This window comes from Papaver somniferum, chromosome 4 (assembly GCF_003573695.1).
Source record: "Papaver somniferum cultivar HN1 chromosome 4, ASM357369v1, whole genome shotgun sequence".
Taxonomy (NCBI): domain Eukaryota; kingdom Viridiplantae; phylum Streptophyta; class Magnoliopsida; order Ranunculales; family Papaveraceae; genus Papaver; species Papaver somniferum.
In genome coordinates, this window is record NC_039361.1 from 110,415,071 (window position 1) to 110,436,475 (window position 21,405).

At 38.3% G+C, this 21,405-nt stretch overlaps 1 long non-coding RNA gene and 7 other non-coding genes across 8 annotated transcripts; all 8 read left to right on the top strand.

The window, feature by feature from the left end:
- The first annotated feature begins 7,360 nt into the window (after positions 1 to 7,360).
- Positions 7,361 to 10,984, top strand: LOC113276322. Its single transcript, XR_003324288.1, has 2 exons — positions 7,361 to 10,358; positions 10,539 to 10,984. It is a non-coding gene; the product is annotated as an uncharacterized LOC113276322 (long non-coding RNA).
- Positions 7,702 to 7,809, top strand: LOC113276898. The gene has a single exon (XR_003324689.1). It is a non-coding gene; the product is annotated as a small nucleolar RNA Z107/R87 (small nucleolar RNA).
- LOC113276971 lies at positions 7,904 to 8,002 on the top strand. The gene has a single exon (XR_003324753.1). It is a non-coding gene; the product is annotated as a small nucleolar RNA R30/Z108 (small nucleolar RNA).
- Positions 8,425 to 8,532, top strand: LOC113276900. The gene has a single exon (XR_003324691.1). It is a non-coding gene; the product is annotated as a small nucleolar RNA Z107/R87 (small nucleolar RNA).
- Positions 8,639 to 8,735, top strand: LOC113276659. The gene has a single exon (XR_003324594.1). It is a non-coding gene; the product is annotated as a small nucleolar RNA R30/Z108 (small nucleolar RNA).
- On the top strand, positions 9,384 to 9,530 carry LOC113276933. The gene has a single exon (XR_003324720.1). It is a non-coding gene; the product is annotated as a small nucleolar RNA snoR2/U65 (small nucleolar RNA).
- LOC113276908 lies at positions 9,565 to 9,647 on the top strand. The gene has a single exon (XR_003324699.1). It is a non-coding gene; the product is annotated as a small nucleolar RNA snoR77Y (small nucleolar RNA).
- LOC113276661 lies at positions 10,252 to 10,342 on the top strand. Its single transcript, XR_003324596.1, has one exon. It is a non-coding gene; the product is annotated as a small nucleolar RNA SNORD96 family (small nucleolar RNA).
- Positions 10,985 to 21,405: the final 10,421 nt, after the last annotated feature.

The window sequence follows — 21,405 nt, forward strand, 5'->3', positions numbered from 1 at the left end:
CAAAGCACATTGGCATAAGGTACCATTTTATTCGTGATCTTTATGAAAATGGTATCATTAGTATGGAGTTTGTGCCTTCCGAACAACAATTGGCTGATATTCTCACCAAACCCTTAGACACTGCAACGTTTCAACACTTGCGGAAGTCTATTGGTGTTGTTTTGGTTCATTAAAATGTTTCATTGACACTTGCCCCTATGCTTATCCTTATCTTTTGGGCACTCTAGTACGTACTTTCCAGTTCAGTTTTTGTAGTATTGTCGTTATTGTCTTTTTAGTATCTCTTTAGTGCTTCAAAATCCTTTTCTTCTTTCGAAATTAAGGTCACTCTTGTTGTTCTTTCGGGAATGACATCAAATGGGGGAGAGTTCTTTTGAACTTGTGCTTAATGGTAATATCTTGTGGGGTGTGCGGCTGTGGAATTTTATAGGGGTTATCTTGTATCTTAAAACTCCTTGATGAATGCATTTAGCTTCGGCTTTATGATTGCATCTAAATTAAGTTGGTATGTATTTTTTCTTTTAGTCTATAAAATGTCTCTTGTGGAAATTTCATTATGATCCTGTTCTTTTACCTTTGCCAATTTTATTGACAAAAAGGGGGAGAAATAATGTAGCTCACACTACAAATACATATGGTTTTCGGATCATTGTGTAAGGGGGAGCGGTTTCCATGATCGAGGTGGAGTATTGATTAAGGGGGAGTGATACATATCACCATAATATTGTTGTTAAAGTCCTGATGCAATTGGACTTTGATGTTACATAATGATATTATGACACTGTATAATAATGATCGAGAATCTCGATTTTTCTCATTGTTATAGCTACGGATCTTCAACAACGGTGGTGCTAAACTTACAACCTTTGGGATCATTGGAGTACTTGGAAGGACGAAGATTTCAAGGAACGTTGAAGATTAGACTATGGAATAGGAGCCACTAAAGTTTATCTTTTTTGTATTCCATATGTACTAATAGTTTTGTCACTAAAATTGACAAAGGGGGAGATTGTTAGAGCATAGCTCGGTCGACCTCGCATGCGTTGCTATATCAAGCATGTTTGTTAATGTTAGTGATAAAAACTATGAGTCTTGATTTCTAGTCTATTATAGCTAAGTCTCGGACTAGGATAGAAAATTGTAGTTGAGCTCAAGGACTCATGGCGATTCATCATACAACGACGAAGATCTACCCAAGGAACCGTGGAACTTCATCAACAAAGAGGTATGTGGAGACTTGAACTTATCTATCACTCAAAAGTCTATCTATTCTATACCCTACTTCTTATGAGACAAAAAGTCGTATGCTATATAGACTGGGTCATACACATTTGGCATTTCGAGCTGAGTATTCACTACTTATCTTTTTCTCGAAATCGTGTGTTGGTAAAGCGTTTCGCTTTGATCAAGTTTATCTTCACCTAGTGACGAAAGTCATGAAAAGTTCCAATTACTTTGAGAATTGCTCTGACGTGAAACGGTCTGTGAATAATGGCTACATAACTTCCTCTGAGAATGTCTCAATGATTGGAATGAGAGTTTCGATACATAACCATGTATTCCTTAATCCGAAGTTTTCGAACTTTGTTGATTGAGAGAAACCGGAGGAATTGGCTTTGCCAAGTCCGCGAACCCAGTCCGCGAACTGACGGAAGTTCTCTTGCCGAGAATTTATGTTGGGATTTTCCAAAAACTAGTTTGAGTGTTTAGTCCGCGAACTCAGTCCGCGAACTCAGTCCGCGTACCTAGTCCGCGAACTGGCGGAAGTCTCTTAGCTGAGATTTTCTGCTGAGTTTGGAAAACTCTGCCGGTTGCCTTAAGTCCGAGAACTTGTTTGTGAGCTTAATTGGTTATGATCTAAAGATGTGCTCTGAAAATGAAACTTAAATTATTAAGGAATGCTTTATGCAAACCGTGGCTATAAAGTTCATGAGCCGATTCAATCGAATCGAATCATCTTTGTGTCAATTGTGTCTTATATAGTTACAGAAAACTCATAGAAATTGAACAAATCTCTAACTAGTTCATTTGAGTCAATTGAACTAGTTATAGTGAAAAAGAACTAGGTTAATATGAATTTCTCATATGGTTAACCTTTTGGGTTACTATATTGAACCAACATACACGTATACGTTTGGACATGGTTTTCACAAACCCAGTAAACGTCTACCCAAGTGTGTGTGACAAGCTAAGTTTTCTATCTAACGGTTGAGAAATATTAGCTTGAATTTAAATCAGGTTTTCATCTAACGGCGAAAATATGGATTGCTTTGTAACTATGGCAAAACCCTGATTTGAAGTCTATATAAAGGAGACATCTAGCATTGGGCAAAACTAATCCCCACATGTCTGTGTGATACTAGTGCGCTCACTAGAGTCGATTCTCCTTTAACATTTGGTTTTCTTCTCTAAAATCAGGTTAACGACTTAAAGACTTCATTGGGATTGTGAAGCCAGACCGATACTACTTTTATCATAGTTGTGTGATCTGATCTTGCATCTTCTATCGTACGAGTACAATCTATTGATTGGCTTGAGATCGTGAGAGTTCTCCGATAGGCAAGATAAAGAAGTCACAAACATCTTCGTCTCATTGTTTGTGATTCCTCGATAAACCCCTTGTGTAGTCAAGAAGGATTGTTGAGAGGTGATTGATTAATCTAGGTTGTTCTTCGGGAATATAAGACCGGATTATCAATTGGTTCATGTTCACCTTGATTTTATATGTTAAAACAGAACAAAGCCTAGGGTTTTCTGTGGGAGACAGATTTATCCTTTGATAGACTTTTCTGTGCGAGACAGATTTGTTTATTATCAAGTCTATGATTTTGGGTTGCAGCAACTCTTAGTTGTGTGTGAGATAAGCTAAGGGAATTAAGTGCACAGTTTCTTGCTGGGATCAGAGGCGTAGGAGTACAATTGTACCTTGAATTATTGGGAAACTGATTGGGTTCAACTATAGTCCAGTCCGAAGTTAGCTTGTAGTAGGCTAGTGTCTGTAGCGGCTTAATACAATGTGTATTCAATCTGGACTAGGTCCCGGGGTTTTTCTGCATTTGCGGTTTCCTCGTTAACAAAACTTCTGGTATATGTGTTATTTCTTTTCCGCATTATATTTTATATAATTGAAATAATACAGATTGTGCGTTAAGATCATCAATTGGAAATCCAACCTTTAGTTGTTGATTGATATTGATTGATCCTTGGATATTGGTCCTTGGTACCGTCCAAGTTATTCCTTCTGTTTGATTAAAGACTCGCTTGGATTTTAGATAACTGATTTTCAAAACCTAACAGCTTGCTTCACTAACCATTTTTCCAACATGGCCACTGCTTAAGTTATAAATATCAACCCAGACATTCTTAACCTTATCCCTAATACCCTAACCCCTCATGACAATTTCATCCTAAACAGACCCCCGAATAGTAATGAAATAAAAGTCATCCTCTTCAGCATGGTTGGTGATCACAAGGCTCCTGACCCTGATGGTTTTCCTCCAAATTTCTTTCAAGCCCATTGGGACATATTAGGTGAAGACATTACAAAAATGGTTAAAAAAATTTCACCTCTGGTCACATGCTCAAAGAAATTAACTTCACTTTCATATATATCTCTTATCCCTAAGATTGGAAACCCTTCTTCCCCTAGCCACTTCAGACCTATCAGTCTTTGCAACGCCACCTACAAAATCATTTCCAAACTATTAGCTCAAAGAATAAAACCTTACCTCAACAGAATCATATCCCCCTACCAATATTCTTTCATAACTTGAAGACAAATCTCTGATAACATAGCCATAGCTCATGAAATTATCCATACCATGAGATCAAAAAGAGGTCAAAAGGTGAAAATTAATGGTAGTATGGGTATTAAAATTGACATGGACGGGGCTTTTGACAGTTTGGGACTTCCTACTGTCTATTATGAAGAGAATAGGTTTCAATGATCACTGGCGTGGAAAAATTTATCAGTTCATCTCTACCACCACCTCTGTTGTCCTCATCAATGGCTCTCCAGACAAATTCTTTAAACCCTCTAGAGGGCTAAGACAAGGTGACCCTCTTTCCCCTTACCTTTTTTCTTTTCTGCATGGAAGCTCTATCCAGAACTCTAATCCAAGTTGTGGAAATGGGCCTTATAGATGGCATCAATATCTGCAAAAATGCGCCCTCCATCAACCATCTCATGTTTGTTGAAGACTGTACGATTTTCTACAAAGCCAAAAAGATAGAAAGCCGTAACCTTATGGATATCCTCAAATTGTTTAATGAATCTTCTGGTCAGCTAATCAACTTCAAAAAATCTGGTGTTTTTTCAGCAAAAACACTGACCCAAGTCTTATCCCCATTTTTAGCAATAATATGGGGGTCCAAGTCCTTCAGTTGAATGATAAATATCTTGGCTCTCCTCTCCTTACTCATAGAAGAAAAATTATTTCTTTCAATCCAGGAGTTGATAAACTAAAGCTCATACTATCTAGTTGGAAAAATACCCCTCTCAACCCAGCTGGTAGGTATGTAGTCATCACTCTCTCACCTCTACAGCCAGCATATACCGGGTGAACTGCTTCAAACACCCTAAAAAAACCGTCAATATTTAAACAAGTTGCAAAGAGACTTCTTCTGGAGTAAATCTTTAAATAATCCTAAAGGTTACTACCCTAAATCCTGGACTGTTGTTTGCAAACTCAAAGACATGGGACGATTTGGGTTCATGAATATTGAGCACTTTAATAGCTTCATGACAACTAAAATTGGTTGGAGATTGGAGACTGAGAAAGACGCTTTATGGTACCAGCTGATGGATACTAAATATCTCACTGGAAGAAATGTTCTTAAAATGGACACCAAACCTAAGGATGGGGACTCTTGGATATGGAAAGGCATATTGGAAGGCATCAACAATATACAACATCACAACTCCCGGAAGGTTGGAAATGGAAGAAAATCAACATTTTGGAGGATATCTGGGTGCCAAACATTGCAACTACTCTCACTAAACCTTCTAATTTCCTTCTTGAGTTAATAAGGGTGAAGCACCTTATGCTCTCTACTGGTGATTGAAATGCTCCCCTGATACATTCTTGGTTCAACTCATCCAATGCTAATACCGTTCTTCAAACTGAGCATCATATAGGAGAGGAAGATAACATAGTGTGGAATCTCACTAACTCTAGAAATTTCTTTGTCAATTATCTCTACAAGTCCAAGATGGATAATCTTTATAGAAATGATTACCAAACCAGCAACTGGAATGTTTTATGAAAGATGAACATTGCTCCAGTGATCCAGATTTTCTTATGGAAATGTGCTCATGGAATCCTCCCTACCAACGCTAAATATACTAGCATTCTCCACTACATTGATCCAATATGTCAGTTATGCAATAGTGGGGAGGAAACTATGATATATTTGTTCCTAAATTGTCATGCTGCCAATTCAGTCTGGAATCTTTTACTTGGACCTCTCCATGGGAAGTTTGACTGCAACACAAACTTCATGGATTGGTTAAACTCTTGGTTAAACTCTGGCAACACTGATGATAACTATAACACTTATGCAACTACCTGCTGGTTCATCTAGAAGGCTCTAGATGTTATTTTATTTTCAATCACATTCATCCAAATGCCAGACAAACCATTACCAGCATTTAACAGCATCTATGAAACCATTACAGAGTCCATCACATTCAGAACCACATCCTCAACTTTGTATACCATTCCGAGGAGAGTGGTGCTCATAGTCATAAGGATATAACAAACTACACTCTTGAACCAGACCAAAGGGGTAACTTTGGCATACTTATAAAAATTCTGTACCTTACAGGATCCAGAAAGTCTTGCTTATTACACTGCTCTAACAACTTTGTATTTTGCAGGAAACACAATTGAGACTAGAGGATATTCATGATACTTTGGAGAAGGAGGAGAAATAGGAAGAGCAGACTTAGGTTTCGACTGGGTCAAGGATTTGCAACACAACAATGTCAAAATACAAGCTGAATCCACGGAAATTCTTATTCGTTTCTCTATGTTGTATCACAATGTTGTCCAAGGAAGTTTTCATCTCAGCTATCATGAAACTCTTAGAAGAAAAGAGAATGATCAAAACATGTTATTTTTTTTTTGTTTGGGTCTTAAAATAATTCATAGACTTCAAAATTTAAATTCGCTAAACCTTGTTATGTACTGTAAGAATCTTAACCATGGGAACAGGGGCACTGATTTGGCCATTATCTCTACCGTGTATCACTTTTAGGCCTTCAACCTAAAGCTTTTCTATTTTAAAAAAAAATGCTACCATTGTGTCCATGTAGCCTAGTTAGCAATTTGCCGAACTATTCGCGAATTATACGCGAATTGTTCGGGAAAGACCCAATGCGCGTATTATGGCCCGTCCGTTTGAAACTCCGAACACAGTATGCTAACTATATGGCCAATCTGAATTATGCACGAATTATACGAATTCGCGAATAAGTCGTCCAAACGATTCGTCCAGTTGTCTTTTGTTTGACGCTTATTAGGTTCATTAACTACCGAGCCCTGCGTTTTTTAAACCCACTACGAAAGTCCATGGCCAATTTCCCCTTGATAAAAGGTATCTTAGATTTGGCCACTATCTCTACCGTGTATCACTTTTAGGCCTTCAATCTAAGCTTTTTTATTTAAAAAAAAATGCTACCATTGTGTCCATGTATGTAGCCTAGTTAGCAATTCGCCGAACTATTCGCGAATAGTTTGGGAACGACCCAATGCGCGTATTATAGCCGTCTGTTTGAAACTATGAACACAGTACGCTAACTATATGGCCAATCCAACATTTTTTAAACCCACTACGAAAGTCCATGGCCAATTTCCCCTTGATAAAAGGTGTCTTAAAATGTTTATGGCCAGAGAGGTTTGATCCCTTAACCTCAAGCTCACTGAAGCATTTGCAAACCATTGAGCCACTTCGTGTTTGTTGATTATAATTCTTATATTAATCATATATTCATAAATTATATATATACCCTTTCTATATTACGCTAAAAATATCCTTTTTAATAGCCGAATTTTGTATGCCGAACTCGTTTTTCTAAATCGAATTATACACGTACGTATACCGTTCCGACTTACTGTCGATTCACGAACCGTTGACCGGATTTTTGACGGAATTTGATTTTTACCGATCCGAATAATACCCGTATGTTTGGCGTTCTCCGAATTGCTAACTAGGCCATGTAGTGCCTTGAAGACTGCCTTCCTCCAAAATCTGAGTGCTCAAGTATTTGCACAGGTTTAGGGTTTGGTTTTATGGCTTTCTTCTCTCCTATATAAATAAACTTCTAGTCACTTGTTATCTTATCAACTCTGGTGCCGCTTTTTCCTTTCTTCATCCCTGTAATGTGAATTATTTCTTAGTAAAGTTCGTTCTTTAAATTGATTGTTTTTCATTTTTCTGATTGATTACAGTTTTGCCTCCTCTTTCGGCTTCAAGAGTTTGAGATCTGTTGATCGATTTCTTGGATGCTTTGTTCTAGAGGCACAGATTAAAGTTCAATGTTGGGAGACTCTTATATAATCTTGAGTTTGATTTTTCTTCTTTGGATTTGTCTCTTCCTGGTATATTTTGAAACTTATTTAGGGTTTATAGACCTGAAAAACCATTTTATGTTGTCTTTAGGGTTTAGATATGAGAACTGGTAATAATGAAATAAAAGGGGATTGCAGTGATGACTCCATAAAATTCAAGCTCAACAGACCGGATTGCAGGTTTTTCTCGGTCGAGAAAATTATTTGCGTGTCGATACACCCGCTGAGCTGAGCAATCTCTTTTAATTTATCAAATTCTCAGTCCATTTTTAGGGTTTTAAGATTTTGAATCTGAATGTTTATATATATTGATAATTTGGGGGAAATTAAAATAAGATTGCGATGAGGATAACAAGCTCCCTCTTCTGAATTAAAGCTGAGGACAATTGCTGGCTGAATCGAACCTAATTATAATCGCCACTACTGAGTAATCGATTTTCCCCTTGTTTTGTTTATGATTGATGAATGTTTTAAATTTGTGGATTGGTGATTCTCAATTCAGATTCTACTGTAAGTATAAACTGTTAGCCATTAGGCAACATTTTTAGAGTCGCTGATGCGTTTACATTTCCATAGCGACATCAGTGCTGTATGTTGCCGATAATGAACCTTGAGCTGAGATTTTTGCACTAATTGCTGTTTAACTAGCGATTTGACGCATTGAAGTTCAAACATATATACAATCTTATTCATTATTATTCATTATAATTGTTGCTGTATATACTATCCATTAGCATAGATATTCTTGTAATAGTTAAGGGATTACTTGTATCCCAATGCCATTCCTAGACAGGAAGGAGTAATCTTAACATTTTTGAGTCGCATTGTTTTAAAGTAGTGAAATAAATGGGGGGATTGCAGTGATGACTCCATAAAATTCAAGCTCAACAGACCGGATTGCAGGTTTTTCCCATTCGAGAAAATTATTTGCGTGTCGATACACCCGCTGAGCTGAGCAATCTCTTTTAATTTTATCAATTCTCGATTTTGGGTTTTAAAGATTTCGAATTTGAATGTTTTTAATTTATACCGATTTATACCGATATTTTGGGAAAATTTTGTAAGTGAAGGATTGCAATTAGGATACAAGCTCCCTCTTCTGAATTAAGCTGAGGACACTTGCTGGCTGAATCGAACCTAATTATAATCGCCACTACTGAGTAATCTCTCTGTAATCAATTGTCCCCTTGTTTTAGCCATAATAGCTAATAATTATTTATGATTAATGATTTGAATCTCTGAATCTTTGAAACTCATCCTGATTGTACTGTCTGGAGTATAAACTGCTAGTCTGCTAGCCATAAGGCAACATTTTTAGAGTCGCTGATGCGTTTACACTGCAATAGCGACATCAGTGCTGTATGTTGCCGATAGTGAACCTTTGTGCTGAGATTTTTGCACTAATTGCTGTTTAACTAGCGATTTAACGCATTGAAGCTCAAACATACAAGTCTTTATTCATGATAATTACAATTGTATATTCTGTTTTTAATATTTTACATGATTAGCAATTTAGCACATATACTTAACCGATTCTTCAGGTCTCTGTTAATTGTTTAAGGGGTTACTTTTATTCTTAGGCCGTATATATGATACCAGATATGAATCTTCATGTGTTGCTCTTAGTATAATTTAATTTCATTATAATGTTCTTATGATCTCACTCACTATAAGGTTAAAGGTCTCTTGAGATTAGCACCCGCGGTGGTGGTTGTTATCGTGTTTCTGCTGTGTTTGTGATTTGAGAAGGGTACCTGAGGATATATGTTTATAATCAAATATTGCAAGTTTCTTTTTTCTTTTTCCTTTTTTGGTCCGAGCCACGTTGACTATAGTCAAAAAGACAATGACCGTCAATGCTATGATTGGACCTACACAAATTTCATGTTTCGCATCTTGATAGGAATCTGTACACTGATTTGTCCTTCATTTACAGAGCCGTTTTGTGTGATTACATTTTCTTTTGAAGTTCATAGTTTTGAAGATTTATTGACTGCCTGTGAGGATCAAAACTTATTTGGAATTACGGTCTGATTTCTTTGATGTTAACCTTTGGCTGTTTTTCTGAGGCATTCTAAATCAAAGTTAAAAGTCTTTTTTGTACTAGGTCTGTTTGTTCTGTACATTTTATTTTTGATGGGGATGGTAAACGTAGGAAATTAAGTTCTCGTCGGAGTTCCATCGTTGTTTGTACAGTCTCATATTAGTTCTGTGATTCTATGTTTTGTATTCACCGGCCATTTCAATTTTCTTTTCATCTCTTTTGGGTGTGTTTGACCGAGTTTTTGCTTTTATTGATTGTGGAGGTTTTCATGGGACAAATGGTTTCTTAGTCACATGTGTTCGTATGCTTGTTCTTTTGTAATAATAATAATAATATATGTGGCAAATCTTATGATTATTCAATATTAATTTGTCTTTTGACGGGGGAGGTTTTGGCAAAAATCTCTCTTTCACTGATTGGAGCAAACCAGTTATGTTTGTAAAATCCTCCGTAAACGTCACACACAAAGCCTGATATGTTGACGGTTGAAAAATCTCCATTTCGGGCGGTCTCATATTCCATTGCCTTGGGGAGCTGCGTTGTGGCCATTACCTCTTGGGACTGGCCATGAGACATATATTTCTTTTCGTGTTGATCTTCGTAACAAATAGTGATCTTGATTTATGTTTTGCTACTGAGCCTATGAGGATATCTGATTTAAAGAACACCATCTTTCGGGACTGAATGGCTTAACGCCTTGGTGACAAATTCTGCAATTCTGAGGCTTATAAATTTTGTTGCTGGTTAGTTACTTATTCTATGTAGTTGTAGCTTGTTGGTTACTTGCAAGATGCAGCTACCATATTTGAAGCTTATATCATTGATAGTAACAGTGATGACCACCACTGATTCGAAACATCTGATAGAGTTAGAAATATGACTAGTATGAGACTTATAATCTGTGATTGGTCTGGAAACTACAGGGAGTCCAAGTTCATCGCAAGGATATCAAGGGAAGCAAGCTAAACATGTAGGCTTGCACTGGAAGAAGCTCTGATTTGGGCTGAGGATGTAGGCCTACACAAGGTTGAGCTGGAAGGAGAAAACCACTTTCATCTGAGGAAAGAAGGGAAAGAAGACCAGCGTTCACTGGCACTCGTTTTCCAGTCATATCTAAGGAATGAAGACCAGTGACGTATGTTGCCGATAATGAACTTTGAGCTGAGATTTTTGCACTAATTGCTGTTCAACTAGGGATTTAACGCATTGAGGCTCAAACATACAAGTCCTTGTGATAACAATTGTATATACTATCTATTGCATTCTACATGTTTCTCATCATGGTATAAGGGATTACTTGTATTCTTAGGCCTGATAATAATGTGTTAGATTTGAGAAATAATGAAACAAAAGTGGATTTCTGTGATGAGTGTCTGAGGACTCCATAGTACACCTGCTGAGCTGAGCAATCTCCTTTAATTTATCAATTTATCACGTCATCCTTTTCTCAATCCATTTTCAGGATTTTGCCGTTATGAATTAGAATGTTCAGATTTTGTATACTCTGATAATATGGGGACACTTGCTGGCTGAGTCGAACCTAATTATAACTGCCCTTACTGAGTAATTGTATTGCCAAGTATTTTATGATTGGTTAATAACTTGAGTCTTTGCAACTCATCTAGATTCTTCCGTATAGCAGATATCAGTGCTGTATGTCGATAATGTTACCTTGAGCTGAAATTGTCGCACTGATCCTTGTTTTAACTAGCGAATTAACGCATTGAAGCTCAAACATATACATCTTTCCCTGCGGTTTCATGTCTTAGGCTAGATGGAGTTCTGTTGGAGAATGGCAAAACAAAATAAAAAAAAATAAAATATGTAGCTGTGTTTTTCATTCATGTCTTAGGCTATATACAAGTAAACGTCAGGAAGTTACATATTTACTTTACAAGGCAGTTGGCCAACTGTGCCAATTTACCTGACTGTTCGCCTAAAGCCAAACAAGCCCTTCATATCCTTTAAGAAAGCATAAAGCAAAACAACTTCCGTGTAACTAACTTGAAACCGTCAAGGCCATGTGCCCGACACATATCATCCAGCCTTGTTGCACAACGATTGTGTTTGCCAGTCAAAGTCCCGCAATCATTGTTGAGCATCATTCTGCCAATTAATTATGCAAGTAAGCTAACGCAAGTCTTGTTTTCATGCCTGCACGCCTCATGCATACAGTTTATATGTCAAAATCATTTGGTATCTCTTGATGCTAAACTCGCATCTTTGGCCATGTCCAAACCCTGTTTGGCATATGTCATTGTCTAGCTGCAACTCAGACATGCTCCCTACATATCTGACCTTGGCCAAGTTAATGATAATGCGCAACTGTTGTGCATTTCCACTTGGCCACTTGACAGCCATGTCATAGACCTCCCCACCAGCTCTGAACTCGACGACCTCGTCGATTCTTTTTATTGTAGGTAAGCCTGGGTTTGTTCTTCAAATTGACACAATGTAGTATCCTTCTCCCAAGAAGCTTCAGAGTCTGGAAAACCTTGCCACTTTATCAAAAAATAAGTTCTCCTATTTCTTCTTACTTTTCCCCTCAACTCGATCATCAAGTATAGCCTCAACTTGCTTGTCGAATTGTGATCTGATTAATTACTGGTGGTGCACGCTTCACTTGTAGTCTCGAAGTATCCAGCAAATCAGGATGGTACTTTTTAAAGAAGATGACATGAAAAGTGGGATTCACTTTCGATCGTTCCGGCAAAACGTGTATGTAAGCCACCTTACCAACTTTTTTCATCGCTTCAAAAGGACCATCGCACTTTGGAATTAGGCATCTATGCACGATCTTGCTAGAAATCTTCTTCCAAATTTGGGGCGTTAGCTTTGACAACACCATATCTCCCACCTCAAATTCCACATCTCTGCAATGTAAATCAGCATATTTGTTCATCCTTCTTTATGTCGTGGACAAACTGTCATGCGCTTGCTCAGTCATCTCCGTTTTAGACCTTGCATAGCGATACACTACTGGACAGGAGCCTTGCTTCTTTGCCTTTGGCACCTCATGAGGGGTTAATGGTTGTTGTCCAGTTGCCAACTCAAAAGGACTCAACTCCGTTGATGAACGCTTGTGCAAATTGTAACAAAATTGGGTCATATCCATCAATGTCACCCGATTTCCCTGACTTGCAGTTACATAATGACGAAAATACTCTTCTAGCAAATGGAATCATGCGTCTCTCGCAAGAGTTCCCTTCTCAGTCCACCCGAATTAGGTTCATAAATTCTTCCTCCTTCGCCATAGATGACTCTATCATCTACCCAATATCGACGAACGATCCCATCACAGATCTGCTTAGTGAGGTGCACACATGCCTGATCAGTCTTCATCTCTTCTTTGATTCGAGGCAACAATTCTGTCTCTATCGTGGTCAGTGTTGTCACACATTCTGCCACCAAATTTCTTCTCAACGCATCTGGCACAAAATTAAGCCTTCATGGGTTATGCTCAAACTTTTAGTCGAACTCGCTCAAAAAGTCAAGCCACCTTGCTTGTTTTGGCAAATTTCTTCTGGATGGAAAAGAACGTAATGGCCACATTATCCGTCCTTATGATGAAATAAGTTCCCAACAGATAATGGCGTCATGTTCTTAGGCAATGTATCACTACCAACATCTCTTTCTCATGCACAGTGTATCGGACTTCAACAGTGTTAAGATTACGACTCTCATAAGCTACCGGATGGTCATCTTGCAACTAGACTCCCCCTAGATCCATGTATGAAGCATCAGTGTGCACTTCAAATGGTACATCGAAGCTAGGCAAGTGAAGAACTGGTTCTGTCGAGACCGCTTCCTTTAATGCATCGAATGACCGCTGACACTCGTCGTCCATGCCCATGATTTGTCCTTCCTCAACAAATCTGTCAATGGGGCCACTTTCTTTGAATAGCCAACTATAACGCACCTGTAATAGTAAGCTAAACCCAATAAAGAACGGAGCTCTCCTAGCTTCTTTGGCCCAGGCCAATCAAAAATGGCCTCCACCTTTTTCTGGTCCATATGCGCGCACCCTTATGATATCATATGGCCAAGGACAGTTATTGTGGTTTGGGAAAACTCACACTTTTCCCTCTTCACATACAAACTTGCCTCCTTAAGCTTTGCGAAGATGCATCACATGCTCTTCCAAAGTCTCACTGTAAATAACTATGTTGTCCAAGTATACTACTACAAAGCGGTCAATATACTCAGCAAACACATTATTCATCAGGTTGCAAAAAGTTGCAGGAGCATTCGTCAAGCCGAATAGCATTACACGATATCCTGCCTCCAGCAATTCAGAAATCTGTTTGCACATTTCCTCAAGTTCTAGAAGTGACATACGATATGATGCTTGCGCATGCGACCTCTCCCCTGGCACCAACTCAATCATATGGTTGATCATATGCCGCGGTGGTAGCGTCATAGGCAGTTCTGTAGGCATCGTGTCTGCAAACTCTTCTAAGACCTCAAGTACTTCATCCTCAACTTCTACTACCTTTCCTGGTTTGATCTCAACCAACACGCTTAGGAAAGTACCCAAGCCTTGTCGCATACCTTCTTTCACCTGAATCGCAGAAAAATATGGCTTAAGTTTCTTGTCTGGTTCACTTTGCCTCACCATAGAGACAAAACATGGGTATTGAGGGTGCTGCATCAATATCCCATTTCTATGAGGTAATGGCGACGCCTTTGCCGCCCAAAAGAAATTCATGCCCAATATCAGGTCATAATCATCCATGACCATCACTAGAAAATCTAGTTTTCCTTTCCATTCTCCAACTTGAACATCTACATTGCGAACTTTCCCTCGACTGGTTTGTGGTTATGCGTTAACACGCGCTAGTAACTGTTAAGTTCAATTCCAAGCCAACGTCTGGATGAATAAAGGACTTTGTAGCACCGGTATCAGCTATCGCTAATACCCACTCTCCATTGATCTTCATGAAAAAGAAGGGGACTAACAACCACACACAATAATTTGCTTAGCAATCTGTATGGACTAACTCCAATATACTTTCAAGAGAATCTACTAGACAGCCAAACTCAATCTTAAGAAAGGTATATCAAAGAGATATATCTCAATTTCTTAATTCTATCTGCAATCAAACAAATAGGAATTTGCGAGCCCGATTGAATATAAGAAATAACTTGGACGGTAATAAAAAACCAATATCCAAGTGTCAATCAATTTAATCAACAACCAAAGGTTGGATTCACAATTGATTGAACTTAGGCACAACCTATGATATTTCAATTATATAAACAAATATAATGCGGAAAGAAATAACACAGACACCAGAAGTTTTGTCAACGAGGAAACGCCAATGCAGAAAAACCCGGGGCCTAGTCTAGATTTGAACACCACATTGTATTAAGCCGCTACAGACACTAGCCTACTCCAAGTTAACTTCAGACTGGAATGTAGTTTAGCCCTAACCAATCTCATATTGATCAAGGTACAGTTGCGCTCCTTACGTCTCTGAATCCCAGCAGGACTCTACGCAGTTGATTCCCTTAGCTGATCTCACCCACAACTAAGAGTTGATACGATCCAAAGTCGAATACTTGATAAACCAATCTGTCTCACACAGAAAAGTCTGTTGAATAGATAAATCTGTCTCCCACAGACAAACCTATGAGTTTTATTCCGTTTTTTGATAAATCAAGGTGAACAGTAACTAATTGATATACCAGACTTATATTCCCAAAGAAAAGCATAAAAGTATCAATCACCTCACAATAATCCTAATCGTATGGTAGCGAAACAAGATATTGTGGAATCACAAACGATGGGACGAAGATGTTTGTGACTACTTTTCATCTTGCCTATCGGAGATTGATGAGTGCCAAATATTGTATATATTTGCACCTTTTTATTGGCATTTAACTCATCATTTTTGCACTAACGCTCCATTTTATCTAATATTCTGTGTTTTCGTTGTTTTCAAGAATAAATATTTTTATTAATTAATTTTGCATTTTTAGGTACTAAATGAAGCTTGGTTAACTCACGGAGCGAAAAGAGCAAAGACACGGGAAAAAGCCGGAGGAATCTCTAGCGGAAAAGAAGTGAAGAACGCGGTATGGAAGACCCAAGGATGAAAATGGGCTAAAAAAGGAAGAAATTATTCTTAAAGAAGAAGTGGGCTCAAGATTACCTAAGCCCAAATCCATTTCCTAAACCCAAACCCATATCCTAAACCAAAAATTCAATACCCAAACCCGTTTTCCTTCTTAACCGTCAGATCAGATCCATTCCATCATCCAACGGTCGCTTCATCATAGCGCATCGAGCTTTGATATCCCTGTCTAACACTATAGCACCTAACTCCATCTTGGACCGTCAGTTTTGATGTATCTCAGATCCAACGGTCGCTCCCCCATCTCCATCGCGCCGTTGGATCATTCCATCACCTTTTCATCCTATGCTTTCGCTTTGCTGATCATCAACCTTTGATACACCCGCCTCACACCCTAGCATCAGAAACCTATACCCTCAACCAAACGAACCCTAATCCCATTTCCATCGATCTCTTCCCCTATCTTCTTCCCAAATTCTCGTCTGCAACACCACCACCTCCACTGTCTCCTCTGCCGCAACCATTTCTATCACTGCCACCACCTCTATCAGCTCAGTCCTTCCCCCAAATCCCATCCCTCTACTAGCCTAGACATTTTACAAAACTCGCACCTCTTTCTCTGAACCCTAGGGTGTGGGATTTGTAAAACATCTCGAGCTAGTATTTCAGAGACGACAAGAGAAGCAGCATTAGCAGAGGAGGAGAAGTACGATCATGGGTCGAAGCAGAAATCACAGTGGGTGAGTTGAATTGAAAATTCCCAAAATCAAAATTAGGGTTTCAAAATTTAGGGTTTCTAAATTTTGGGGGAAAACATTGTACTATAAATTGAGAACATTGGGTGTATGTAAAACTTATGCCTGGATTAGCCAGAGCATCACCAAGAGGCTTGGAATAGCCAGGTCCTCAACTGTTAATTTTGTTTTCAATATCAGTTCATTTTAATCTTCAGTTGTTTCATCAAATTCATCATGTTCTAGTTTATTTGCTAAGGGGGAGATGAAATCATGATGCTTCTGCTAATTTAATCCAAGTTAGATATTGTGCTTGTTGTGCTGAAATGTTTAGGATAGTCTTAATCAAAGCACTTTAGTTGTGATTAGAACATCCTTTAGGTTGTTAAAACACCTAAGTGGCTTCTCTGCGGGTAGTTGCAGTGTGAGAGCCCCAACTACTACAAGGTTTAGAATTATCTTAGTGCCTTTAGCCTCCTTTCTAACCCAACCCTTTGATGAGCAGCAGGCATAGAACCTCCACTGCCATCTAGTTAGTCAGTTGAGCCAAGAATCTCACTGATAACTATAAAAGGGACAAGAGCATTATTGAACTGGGATTAACTTAGTCTAGGTGAAATGGTGGAATCTAATCCCTAGTCTTCACCCAAAATCCCTCTTTCCTTTACTGTTTCTTGTTTTTATTTGATTCCCTTTACTTCTTTGTTGTCACTTCACTGCCTTAGGCTCATTGCCTTTATTTCATTAGCTCACTGCCACTGCTACACTTAGAGATCTAGCTTAGCTAGGAAACCTTCAATCACACACACCTAGTCTCTGTGGTTCGACCCTGACTTGCACACATCTACTACAACAGACCCTGTGCACTTGCAAGTATAACAAGTAGGCTTCTTTCTTGCTCTTATTTTACACTCTTAAAAGCCTACCAAGTTTTTGGCGCCGCTGCCGGGGACTTGGCATTGTGTGGTTGCTGTTTTTCCTTGCTTTCTTTTGCTGCTATTCACTTGCATATCTTGCATTTAGTATAATCATTTAGTGTAAGCATTTATCTCATCATGACTTGCATTCATTACTGCATATTCATCTTTGCATTGCATACTCATTGCATCTTGCTGTCCTGATTGCATATCATATTTGCATATTAGTCATCTTTACATTCTTGCAGTCAATCTTGCGTTACAGTTCTTGTTCACTGCCTTTCTTTGCTGTCCTTGACATTTTTGTTGAGTGACCAGGTACTGTGACCTTGATGTGAGGCTGAGAACAAACCTCTGGTGTTGTTGTGTTGCTGTGAAGCCCAAATAGAGCTGCTACTGCCAAGCCTGCAACATTGCCCCTGTTCAGCTACTGCTTGTGGTGCTGCTGAACTTGTGGTGCTGCTGTTGCTGCTTCTCCTGCTGCTGCTCCTGGTCCTGCTGCTGTGCCTCAGCTGTTGCTGCTGTGCAAAGGCAAGCTGCTGCTACCTCCTGCTGGAGCTGTTGTTGCTATGATCCAAAGCCCAACTGGGCTTTTGCAACCAAACTGAACAGCTGGGCTGTGCTTCAAAGGTAAGTCTAAACCCATTAAGAGAACCCAAACTGTGGGCTTCCATTTTTCTTGTGGGCCTGTAATATTAAACCCAATGTTTGGGCTTATATTTTCTGTTGGGTTTGTAATTAATTACCTGTGGGCTTGACCCAACAACATTTGTAAAACGTTTTCAAAATCCCAAGTGGGCCTTGTCCTTCAACAAACTGAGAGCCCAACAGCCAAAAACCCAGTTGGGCGTCACACTTCAGTCACTGAAAACCCAGAACCCAGCTGAACTCAGCTGGGCTTCGTTAGTTTCTGGGCTTGCTGAAGTCGTTAGTGGGACGTGTACCCAAACTCTAGGCCGAGAGTTGGGCTCTGTTTCACAACAATTTTTCCAAAACCCAACAGTGGGCTTGGCGTTTTATCCCATAAAACCAAAGTTTTCAAAACCCAATAAACCAAAGTGTTTTCTTTTCCCATTAAGTCCAAATTTTCTAAAACCCATTAAAAACCAAATATCTTTTTCAAACCCGACAAAACCAAATGTTACCCATAAAAACCAAATTTTTCCCAAAAATCCAAACCCATTAAAAACCAAATTTTGGGCTTTGTAACATAGTTACTTAGCTTTTGAGCCCAATCATGTCTAGATCTTGGTCTACAGTTGGGGAATACAACAAATCCCTTAGAGGACTTGCGTATGGACATACTTCACGTCATGAGCCTCCCATAGACCACGATGTCAATAGTTATAGGAATTATTATGGACATTTTCAAAGTCCCGAGCCTCAATACATGAACCCTAATGACTATTCACACATGCATCATTCATCACAACGTGAAATGAACATTTTGCTAATGCCTCACTCACACAATCATCTCTTGTGGATCAATTAGAAGCTCGAATCGCAGCTTTAGAAATGCAATCACATGAGGAATCTGTCACATCTAATTTTCTTAGGCAACCTGAAATCTATGCATGTCCTGCATGTGGTAGTCTAGACCACCCTGTTGAGAATTGTCATATTTTGCATAATTTTAGGCAATCTAGAGAAAATCCAAGGTATGAAATGCCCATAAATTGTGAGGCTGGTAGTCATTGGGACCATAATCAAACCTTTGAGGGTTGCGATCAATCTTTTATAAACCCTAATGACCATGCACACATGTACCAATCACCACAATTTGAACATGAAGAATTTTGTACTCCCATGAATTTAGACTCCACCATAGAAGCACTCAGTGAGCAAAACTTCGATAGATCTACATCACGAATTCAGGCATGTTTAGATCAGATTTTGCTTCACCTACAAAAGGAGGAAATTCATTAGGAAATGTATGTTGTCCCTAATGAAGTGTCTAGTCCCATTCATGTAAATGATGTTGAATATGAACCTAATTTAGAGGAGCATGAATCGACTAATGACACCATCACTGTTAATGAGGACCAATATGCATGCTACCATGATGATGATTATGATGATATGTTAGAAGAACATGAAAAAATTGTGGAACCTGTTGGTTCAATAACATATGGCTTCTCGCCCTCGACCTTCATGAATGTTGTTTCTTCTAATACTCATTGTAATTCATATGATTTTGATAATGACATGGGATTCGTACAATTATTCTGTGAAGATGAGCATGACATAGGAATAGTTGAATCTTCTGTAGACACTAATGTTAATATGCATGAAAATATATTTGATGTGTCTGATTCTCTACCTAGGTCACATTGTGATATTTCTCATGATTTTCCGATGCATGAGAATAAATATGTTGATGATGTTGATTCTGATTGTGGACTTGCTAATTTATTTGATGAATGTGAGCATGTTGTGACACTTGTAGAAGACTTAGGAGATATTGATTTGATTAATAATGATGTGCCTATCGTCCTGCCTGAGTCACAATCTAATGGCCTTCCACCCAACCTAGATTTGGTTTGTACCGATATTGTCAAACCAACTTTTCTGAAAATGCCCAACCTAGGTTTGGAACTGTGTGCTTCCCAAGTCCTCTTGGAATATTTTGCATCTAAGTATAATACTTTTGAGGAACCACAGTTGGAATTAGCATGTTTGCCCGTCCCTAGCAAAGTTCATTTCGAGTTAGACCTTGTGCATGATGAACCCCCAAAACTGCGAGATTTTGTATCCAAAATTTTATCTGTTGAAAAATCCAGGTTTGGGGGTAGCTCATTTTGTTTCACAGTTTCACTTGCGTTTCTTTCCTGTTATGTTTGTGTGAAGCTGTTGAAATGTCTACACTTCGTCTTTTGGGTTGATCCTCAACTCTTTAGATTGTTAGTGTATGGTGAATTTTTTGTATATAATCCAGTAGATAAAAATTTTAAAAAATCCTTTTGTTCCTCTTGTATATATTTTGCTAATCCAATATGATCTCGGATGAAATATGTTGGATTTTTGCCTTGAATAACGGTGTTCTAATCTTGCTTTCGCCGACATCCGGGTATTCTCTTTCCTTTTTCTCTACTCAGCATGATCCTCTTCGTATGTTGTATTATAATTCTTTACATCTTTTGAAACATTGAGGACAATGTTTAGTTTAGGTTTGGGGGTATAGAGTAGATACCACGATCACATGTTATAATTGAAAACAAGAACTCCTTCTTTTTGAAAAAAATTAAAAAATTGAAAAAAATAAAAAATCATAAAAATGGAGCTCATTTACCTTGAAATGTTGACTCTTGTGCAAATATGTAATTATTAGGATTCTTAGTCTAGATATTTAGGCACCCTGATTCTAGCACAATTCACATAGTGATAAGAAACTTGCACGCACACGATCTACCAATACATGTATAGCCTCATCCTTGAGGTGTTCTATCGGAAGTTTTAGTTTCCAATCACTTTAGAATACTGAACGAAACTTGACTAGCTTGTTCTTTGGTTGGTTGGGATAGAAGGTGGAGGTTACATTAAGAAAGACAACCATCGAATTTAACTGGGTGCATCAAAAAGGGCTATCTCTTGCAAAGTGTCATGTATTTTTTTTGTTTCTTTTTGTTATGTATCAAAAGAGCTACCATATGTAAAAATCAATTCCTTATTCAAAAAAAAAAAAAAACGATGTATATATTCAGAAAAAAAAGAAAAAAAAAATCAAAAATCAAGTATTTATCAATTCCATCCTCTCTTGTTCCAAAAATAAAAGAGAGTAGTCAATGTAAATAAGAGTCATGTAAAGAGTCATCTTTTGTGTTTTTGTGTTATAAGCAAGGAAGGGTGTATGCCATTAATGTACAACGCGAGTAATTGTGAAATACCTCCAACTCATTCACAATTCTCGTAAAGTCCGGACAGCTAGCTAGATTTCGACCTTGGTTCTTAGCCTGAGAAACTATCTCTTGGTGATTAGTAGTCATAACATCTGATCTTTCTTTACACATGTGTAGATACACTTTACACTCTTATCACATGTCTTTATTTGTTATCAGTGCTAGG